The sequence below is a fragment of the Pongo pygmaeus genome, chromosome 6 (genome assembly GCF_028885625.2).
Source record: "Pongo pygmaeus isolate AG05252 chromosome 6, NHGRI_mPonPyg2-v2.0_pri, whole genome shotgun sequence".
Classification (NCBI taxonomy): domain Eukaryota; kingdom Metazoa; phylum Chordata; class Mammalia; order Primates; family Hominidae; genus Pongo; species Pongo pygmaeus.
In genome coordinates this window covers 30,413,941-30,422,673 of record NC_072379.2, presented here as the reverse complement: position 1 = coordinate 30,422,673, position 8,733 = coordinate 30,413,941, and positions in this window count along the sequence as shown.

Here is an 8,733-nt window from a genome sequence, read left to right as displayed (position 1 = left end):
TTTTTTTTTTCTTTTTTTTTTTGAGATGGAGTCCCGCTCTGTTGCCTAGGCTGGAGTGCAGTGGTACGATCTCAGGGCACTGCAACCTCCGCCTCCCGGGAGGTTTACCTGACCAGCATGGAGAAACGTCGTCTCTACTAAAAATATAAAATTAGTCAGGTGTGGTGGTGAATGCCTTCAAGCAATTCTCCTGTCTCAGCCTCCTGAGTAGCTGGGACTACAGGTGCCTGCCACCACAGCTGGCTAATTTTTGCAGTTTTAGTAGAGACAGGGTTTCACCTTGTTGGTCAGGCTGGTCTCAAACTCCTGACCTCAGCTGATCCACCCCCCCTCGGCCTCCCAAAGTGCTGGGATTACAGGTGTGAGCCACCGTGCCCGGCCATCTCACTCTCACTCTTGCCCAGGCTGGAATGCAGTGGCGCCATCTCGTTTCACTTCACTCTGGGCCTCCTGGATGCAGTGATCCTCCCACCTCAGTCTTCTGAGTAGACGGGACTGCAGGCATGTAGACACCATGCCGGGCTCTTTTGTATTTTGTAGGCACGGGGTCTCCTCATGTTTCCCAGGCTGGTCACAAACTCCTGGGCTCAAGCGATCCACCTGTCTCAGCCTCCCAAAGTGCTGGGATTACAGGTGTGAGCCACTACACTTGGACCCCTTTAATTATTTCTTCAACAGTTATAAACAGGTAAATTCAAATCTGGGAATGCATTACTTCAATATTATGAATTCCATAGGTCCAAAAAGATTGGTATTACACAACTAAAAACAACAGTGAATTTTACAATCATACAATCAAGGAAGGTTGTAAAGACCAACACAGCTCAGTGTAAGGCTTTTTATGAAAATAAATAAAAATAACACCAGAAAACCATGTGATCTCCTGATCTGTGAACACTGAAGTTTTTCTGTTAAAGTCACAACCTGACCCTCAAATATCTCTAATCTATGCCTCTGTGGAACGTTTACAAGTAGCCTTTTGTGACCCGCTTTTAAGCGACTTTGATGCCTGCTAACAAATGAGATGGCAGCAGCAAAAACTAATGGGACTTTTGAGAACACAAGGCACCTGTGTGTGAAGCCTCGGCAGGCATTCTACATGTGGACCTTAATAAAAAAGCCATTTCTGCAAGGCTTCTTGGTATTTTCTTTGCAAAACTGATTCAAACAAATCTGCTTGAGACAGTGCAATCATAGGGACTAGATACTGGATAAAATATAGTCAACAAAGGACCCTTGCCAGGAGTGGACACACTTGGCTAGTAGAAATTCAAATAAAAACTGAGAACTTCTAAATTTAACAATTAATTGAAAATAAGTAAAATCCAAGTGTTGGGACAATAATACATGAGACCAATAACTACAGTCTACTAAAAGGGAAGAAAATTTAACTGATGTTGTAAGAGAACATATAGTAAGAAAAAGAAAATAAGGCCGGGCACAGTGGCTCATGCCTGTAATCCCAGCACTTTGGGAGGCCAACACAGGCTCCTGACCTGAGGTCAGGAGCTCGAGGCTAGCCTGGCCAAAATGGTGAAACCCTGTCTCTACTAAAAATACAAGAACTAAGCTGGGCATGGTGGCTCACACCTGTAATCCCAGCACTTTGGGATGCCGAGGCAGGCGGATAACCTGAGGTTGGGAGTTCAAGACCAGCCTGACCAACATGGAGAAATCTTGTCTCTAGTAAAAATATAAAATTAGCCTGGTGTGGTGGTGAATGCCTGTAATCCCAGCTACTTGGAAGGCTGAGGCAGGAGAATCACTTGAACCTGGGAGGCGGAGGTTGCGGTAACCCAAGATTGCACCACTGCACTCCAGCCTGGGCGATAGAGCAAGACTCCATCTCAAAAAAAAAAAAAAAAAACCCACAAAATATGTGTGTTAAAACTATTATATTGCTTCATGAAAATATTTCACAAATGGGGGAGGCAGGGAACATGTACACAAGTCAGGTGAAAAATATGGAAATGTCTGGGGGGAAATAATCCAAGGCTGAAATTCAAAGGAAAAAGTGCTAGAAAAGGATTTAGGGTGGCAGCAGGCAACACATCACACAGCAGTGTAGCTGGTATTAGAAAACAACACCAGAAAATGAAATAATCTTCTTTATATATGCCAAGGAAAAGTCGCTTTGAGCTACTTAAGTATGTAGTAGGCTGTTTCCTCCTCCCCTCTATCCAACAGTCCTATTTTTATACCTTAGAACCTGAGATGTCGAGTCAAAAACACTCTTCTTTAACCTTTCATATATCTGTCATAATTGTTTATAGCCCACAGAATAAAATAAATAGCTGTACGTTCATACTAATGTAACGAATAATTGAATGAATAAAGAAATGGGAGAAAAATGACAGCACTCTTTTTTACAGTAGAATTTCCATTAATAGATGTAAAAGGAATGGTAGAAACAGAAAATGACCATTTGGTAAACACTACATTAAGAAGTGTTGGAGGCAAAGTAGATGCTAAATACGATTAAAAGACTTACATAGTCTCCAAATATCTCCCCACAATATATTAATATTTGTTAATTACAAAGGGAAACAGCAATTTTATAGAGGTGAAACCTGGCCAAGGATCTCTATAAAACCCTTAAGCCAAGAGATCAAAGTTATCCCAGATGTGACTTTTCTGACATCATACACAGAGCAGGGCACCTAACTCCTGTGGATTATTGCCAAAAACACATACCCTAAATTTAATCACGAGGAAGCACCAAACAAGCCCAATTTCAGTAGCCAGGTGCTCACGCCTGTAATCCTAGCACCCTGGGAGGCTAGGGTGGGAGGGTCCCTTGAGGCAGAGTTTGAGACCAATCTGGGCAACACGGTGAGGCCCTGTCTCTACAAAAATTTTCTTAAAAACGAATTTCAGGGACATTCTCAAAATAATGGACCAGGATTCTTTAAAACTGCCAGTGTCATGAAAGGCAAGCACTGAGAAACTATGTTGAGAGAGAACTGTGGAACCGTCCAACACTGAGGAACTGTGTGGAACTCTGTGGACATCAAGGAGAAATGACAACTAAATGCAATGAGGGGCCAGGCACGGTGGCTCACGCCTATAATTCCAGCACTTTGGGAGGCGAGGCAGGCAGATCGCCTGAGGTTAGGAGTTCGAGACCAGCCTGGCCAACATGGCAAAACTGTCTCTACTAAAAAAAACAAAAAACAAAAAAACAAAAATTAGCTGGGCCCGGTGGCAGTCACTGTAAACCCAGGTACTCAGGAGGCTGAGGCAGGAGAATTGTTAGAACCCGGGAGGTACAGACTGCAGTGAGCCGAGATCATGCCACTGCACTCCATCCAGTCTGGGCAACAGAACAAGGCCCTGTCGAAAGAAGGAGGGAGTGAGGAAAAGAAGGAAGGAAGGAAAGAAGGGAGGGAGGGAGGGAGGGATAGAGGAAGGAAAAGAAATGCAGTGAGGTATCCTACATTGAATCTGGCACCCAAAAAAGGACATTAGTGGGAAAATTGGCCAAATTTGAGTTACGTCTTCAACATAGATAATAACACTGTGTTACTGTTAACATCCTGGTTTTGATTATGATACTAAGGTTATGTAAGATAACATTTGGGGATGCTGGGTAAAGGGTATAAGAGAATTCTTTGTATTATTTTTGCAATCATTTTGTAAATATCAAATGATATCCAAATAAAAAAGAGACAAACATGTAACTATCGCAGCTTAGAGCCTATACTCCTGTTCCCATGACTCTTTTTCTCCCTCAAGGCTCGACTTTATTTATTTATTTATTTTATTTATTTATCTTTTTTTTGAGACGGAGTCTTGCTCCATTGGCAGGCTGGAGTGCAGTGGCACAATCTCGGCTCACTGCAATCTCCGCCTCTCGGATTCAAGCAATTCTCTAGCCTCAGCCTCCTGAGTAGCTGGGACTACAGGTGCGTGCCACCACACCCGGCTAATTTTTGTATTTTTAGTAGAGACGGGGTTTCACCATATTGGCCAGGATGGTCTCGATCTCTTGACCTCGTGATCCACCCGCCTAGGCCTCCCAAAGTGCGAGATTACAGGCATGAGCCACCACGCCCGGCCAAGGCTCAACTTTAAATAGAACTTTTATAGATAGGGAATGGATTTCACAATGTTAACAATGTTGATCACTCAGTTCTTTTTTTTTGAGATGGAGTCTCTGTTGCCCAGGCTGGAGTGCAGTGGCCCGATCTCTGCTCACTGCAACCTCTGCCTCCCTGGTTCAAGCCAGTCGCCTGCCTCATCCTCCTAAGTAACTGGGATTACAGGTGCACGCCACCACACCTGGCTCATTTTTGTATTTTTAATAGAGACAGGGTTTCACCATGATGGCAAGACTGGTCTCAAACTCCTGACCTTGTGATCCACCCCACTTGGCCTCCCAAAGTACTGGGATTACAGGTGTGAGCCACCGCGCCCAGCCTGATCACTCAGTTCTTTAATCCTAAGGTTAGCCTTTGTATTCTTCATTATAATTTGAAATTTCTTTGATTTTATTAAAGCCTCACTATAGAAAAAAATTGAAAATGCAACAGATGTAGAGAAGAAAAACCAGAAGAAACACCCCAAATCATCTACTCAGGGGAAACTAGTATGTAATCAGCCAGATTCCTTTTTATTTTATTTTATTTTATTTATTTTTTTGAGATGGAGTCTCACTCTATCACCCAGGCTGGAGTGCAATGGTGCAGTCTTGGCTCACTGTAACCTCAGCCTCTGGGGTTCAAGATATTCTCCTGCCTCAGCCTCCAGAGTAGCTGGAACTACAGGCACACGCCACCATGCTCAGTTAATTTTTGTATTTTTAGTAGATACGGGGTTTCAGCATGTTGCCTAGGCTAGTCTCAAACTCCTGAGCTCAGGTGATCTGCCTGCCTCAGTCTTCTAAGATGCTGGGATTACAAGTGTGAGTCACAGAGTCCAGCCTTTTTTTTTTTTTTTTTTGAGATGGTGTCTTGCTCTGTTGCCCAGGCTGGAGTGCAGTCTCAGGATCTCAGCTCTCTGTAACCTTTGCCTCCTGGGTTCAAGTGATTCTTGTGCCTCCTGAGTAGCTGGGATTATAGGTGCGTGCCACTACATCTGGCAAATTTTTGTATTTTTAGTAAAGAAGGGGTTTAACCATGTTGCCCAGGCTGGTCTTGAATTCCTGGGCTCAAGCAATCCACCCTACTTGGCCTTTCCAAAGTGCTAGGATTACAGGCATGAGCCACAGCACCTGGCCCAATTATCTTTTTTTTTTTTTTTTTCTTGAGACGGAGTCCCAATCTGTCACCAAGGCTGGAGTGCAATGGCCTGATCTCGGCTGACTGCAACCTCCGCCTCCCGGGTTCAAGCAATTCTCCTGTGTCAGCCTCCAGAATAGCTGGGATTATAGGCACACACCGCCATCCCTGGCTAAATTTTGTATTTTTAGTAGAGATGGGGTTTCACCGTGTTGCCCAGGCTGGTCTCGAACTCCTGAGCTCAGGCAATCCACCCACCTCCGCCTCCCAAAGTTCAATATTTTTTTTAAATCACTGTTCACTCAAGTACATGAACCTGGCCGGGTGCAGTGGCTCACACCTGTGATCCCAGCACTTTGGGAGGCCAAGGCAGGCAGATCCCCTGAGGTCAAAATTTCGAGACCATCCAGGCCCACATGGAGAAACCCTGTCTCTATTTAAGATACAAAAATATTAGCCAGGTGTGGTAGTGTGCGCCTGCAATACCCGCTACTCCTGAGGCTGAGGCATGAGAATCACTTGAATTCAGGAGGCAGAGGTTGCAGTGGGACGAGGATATGCCACTGTACTCTGGGCCTGGGTGACAGAGCCAGACCCTGTCTGTTAAAAAACTAAAAATAAGAAACCTGGGTTCAAGCAGTCCTCCCACCTCGGCTTCCCAAAGTGCTGAGAATACAAGCAAGAGCCACCATGCCTGGCCAACGATTTTTAACATCAAAAGCATAAGTACCCAAAGAAAAAGATAAACTGAACACAACCAAAATTATGAGACCATAACTAACAGAATAAAATATTTGCAAACCATACATTTGATAAAGGAATTGTGTGTAGTACACGTAAAGTACTATTATAATTCAATAATAAACAGTCAAATGGCTTAATTTAAATATGAATAGACAGTTCTCCAAAGAAAACATACAAATGGCCAAGAGGTACATGAAAAGAAGATAAATATCACTAGCCATCAAGATACCGGTTTACCACCAACTAGGAGGGCTAAAATTTTTAAGATAGACATTAACAAGCATTGACTAGGATATAGAGAAACTGGACCTTTTTTTTTTTTTTTCAGGGAAAACTGTGTATATTTGTGCTTAATTTTGATGAAAAATGGATAATTATGCAGAAGAATTACAACTGGAAGAAAAAAGGGCATAATCTAATGGTAATAAATGGGGGAACTTAGCAAGTCCTGTTTGTTCAGATTCTTCTTGGTGTCCCTGTGTGATATTCCTTCCCTCCAAGTGTGGGGCACACCACCTGTCACAGGAAGGTCTTCAGGGGAGAAGAGAAGGGGAAGATCAGAGACCTTTCTGCTTTTGCTGTTTTCTCAATTGCCAAGCTGCCATACTTTGGGGTAGCATTTCTTGTACCACTTTCTGACCAAGGACTTGCATTTAATCCCAATATGCCAACCCCTGGAATCTCAGCCTTTCTCCATGTGCATCTTTCTTCCTCCATGTGTATTCACTTGAGGGCCTCTCATGCTTGTGACTGGCGGGACCTGGATCATTTGCTCTCCTCCTGCTTGGCTTTATTCCAACCTCTCTTGGTCCTCTCTGAGTTACACTCTGAGGATCCCACCTTCTGTTCTGATCCTGATCCTGGATGAGCTTAGAAAGAATTCAGGACGCAGACACATGTGGGTGGGTTAAGTAGTGGAAAGTTTAATAGACAGAAGAAAGGAGAGAGAAGTGCAGCTCCTTGTGTGTGTGAGAGACCTCAGAAAAAGAGAGAAACTGGACCTGTCATCCATCGGTACTGGGAATGTAAAAGGATGAAGCTGCTTTGGAAAGCTCTGGCAGTTCCTCTTAAAGTGAAGCATAGAGTTCACATTGGAACCAGTAGTTCCATTGCTTGTTATGTACCCAAGAAGACTGAAAACACGTCCACACAAAAACTTCTACATAAATGACTATAGCATGATTCTTCATAGTAGTAAAAAAGTGAGGAGGGGTGGTGACAAATGGCAAACAACTGGAGGATATAGAAATAAAATGAGCTATATACATACATTGAAACATTACTCAAGAAAAGTAGTGATATATGCTGCAACAGGGATAAACTTGGAAAAGGTTATGCTAAGTGAAAGAAGTCCGTCACAAAGTATCATGTACTATATGATACCATTGTTTGAAATGTCTGGAATAGGCAAATCCAGAGACAGGAAGTACACTAGTGGTTGCCAAGGGCTGGGGTGAATGGAGGGATTGGGAAATGACAGCTAAGGAGAGCAGGGTTACTTCTTATGGTATTACCATAGAACATTTAGAAAATGTTCTAAAATTTATTGTCATGATAGATGCACATTGGTGAATGAACTAAAAGCCATGGAATTGTACATTTTATTTTATTTATTTATTGAGATAAAGTCTCGCTTTGTTTGTTTGTTTGTTTGTTTTTTTGAGACAAAGTCTCGCTCTGTCTCCCAGGCTGGAGTCCAGTGGCATGACCTCGGCTCACTGCAACCTCCGCCTCCCAGGTTCAAGCAATTCTCCCTGAGGCTGTGGCAGGAAGGCAGAATCGCTTGAATCTGGGAGGCGGAGGTTGCAGTGAGCCGAGATTGAGCCACTGCACTCCAGCCTTGTGACAGAGCGAGACTCCATCTCAAAAAAAAGAGTGAATTGTATAGTATACAAATCATATCTCAATGAGACTGGGGGAGCCAGTCATCAAAACTCATTGAATAATACACTTGTGATCTGAGTATTTCACAATATGTAAAATACACTTCAAAAACTAATGCCACAAGGCTGGGCGTGGTGGCTCACACCTGTAATCCCAGCACTTTGGGAGGCCGAGGCAGGTGGATAACCTGAGGTCAGGAGTTCGAGACCAGCCTGGCCAACATGGTGAAACCCCGTCTCTACTAAAAAATATAAAAATATCCAGGCGTGGTAGTGGGCGCCTGTAATCCCAGCTATTCGCCAGAATGAGGCAGGAGAATTGCTTGAACCCAGGAGACAAATGTTGCAGTGAGCTAACACGGCACCATTGCACTCCAGCCTGGGTGACAGAGTGACACTCCGTCTCCAAAAAACAAACAAACAAATAAAAAAAAAACTAATGCTACTTGCACAGCATGGTAAATACAGCTAATAATAGTGTATTGTATTGTGCACTGCAAACTTGCTGAGAGAATAAATTTCAAATGTTCTCACCACAAAAGTTATTTGAGGTGATAAATATGTAAATTAGATTAATTTTCCACATTGTATTCATGAAAATGCAATGTTGTTTTGTACCCCATAAATATACACAACTATTGTTTGTCAATTTACAATAAAAATAAACTTTAAAAATAATTCTGCCATTCAAAATGAATGGGTATGGTTGGGTGCAGTGGCTCACACCTGTAACCCCAGCATTTTGGGAGGCCAAGGCGGGCAGATCACTTTAACTCAGGAGTTTGAGACCAGCCTGAGCAAAAATGTGAGACCCCCTGTCTCTACAAAAACTATAAAAAATTAGCCGGGCATGGTGGAGAGCATCTGTGTTCCCAGGTACTTGGGAG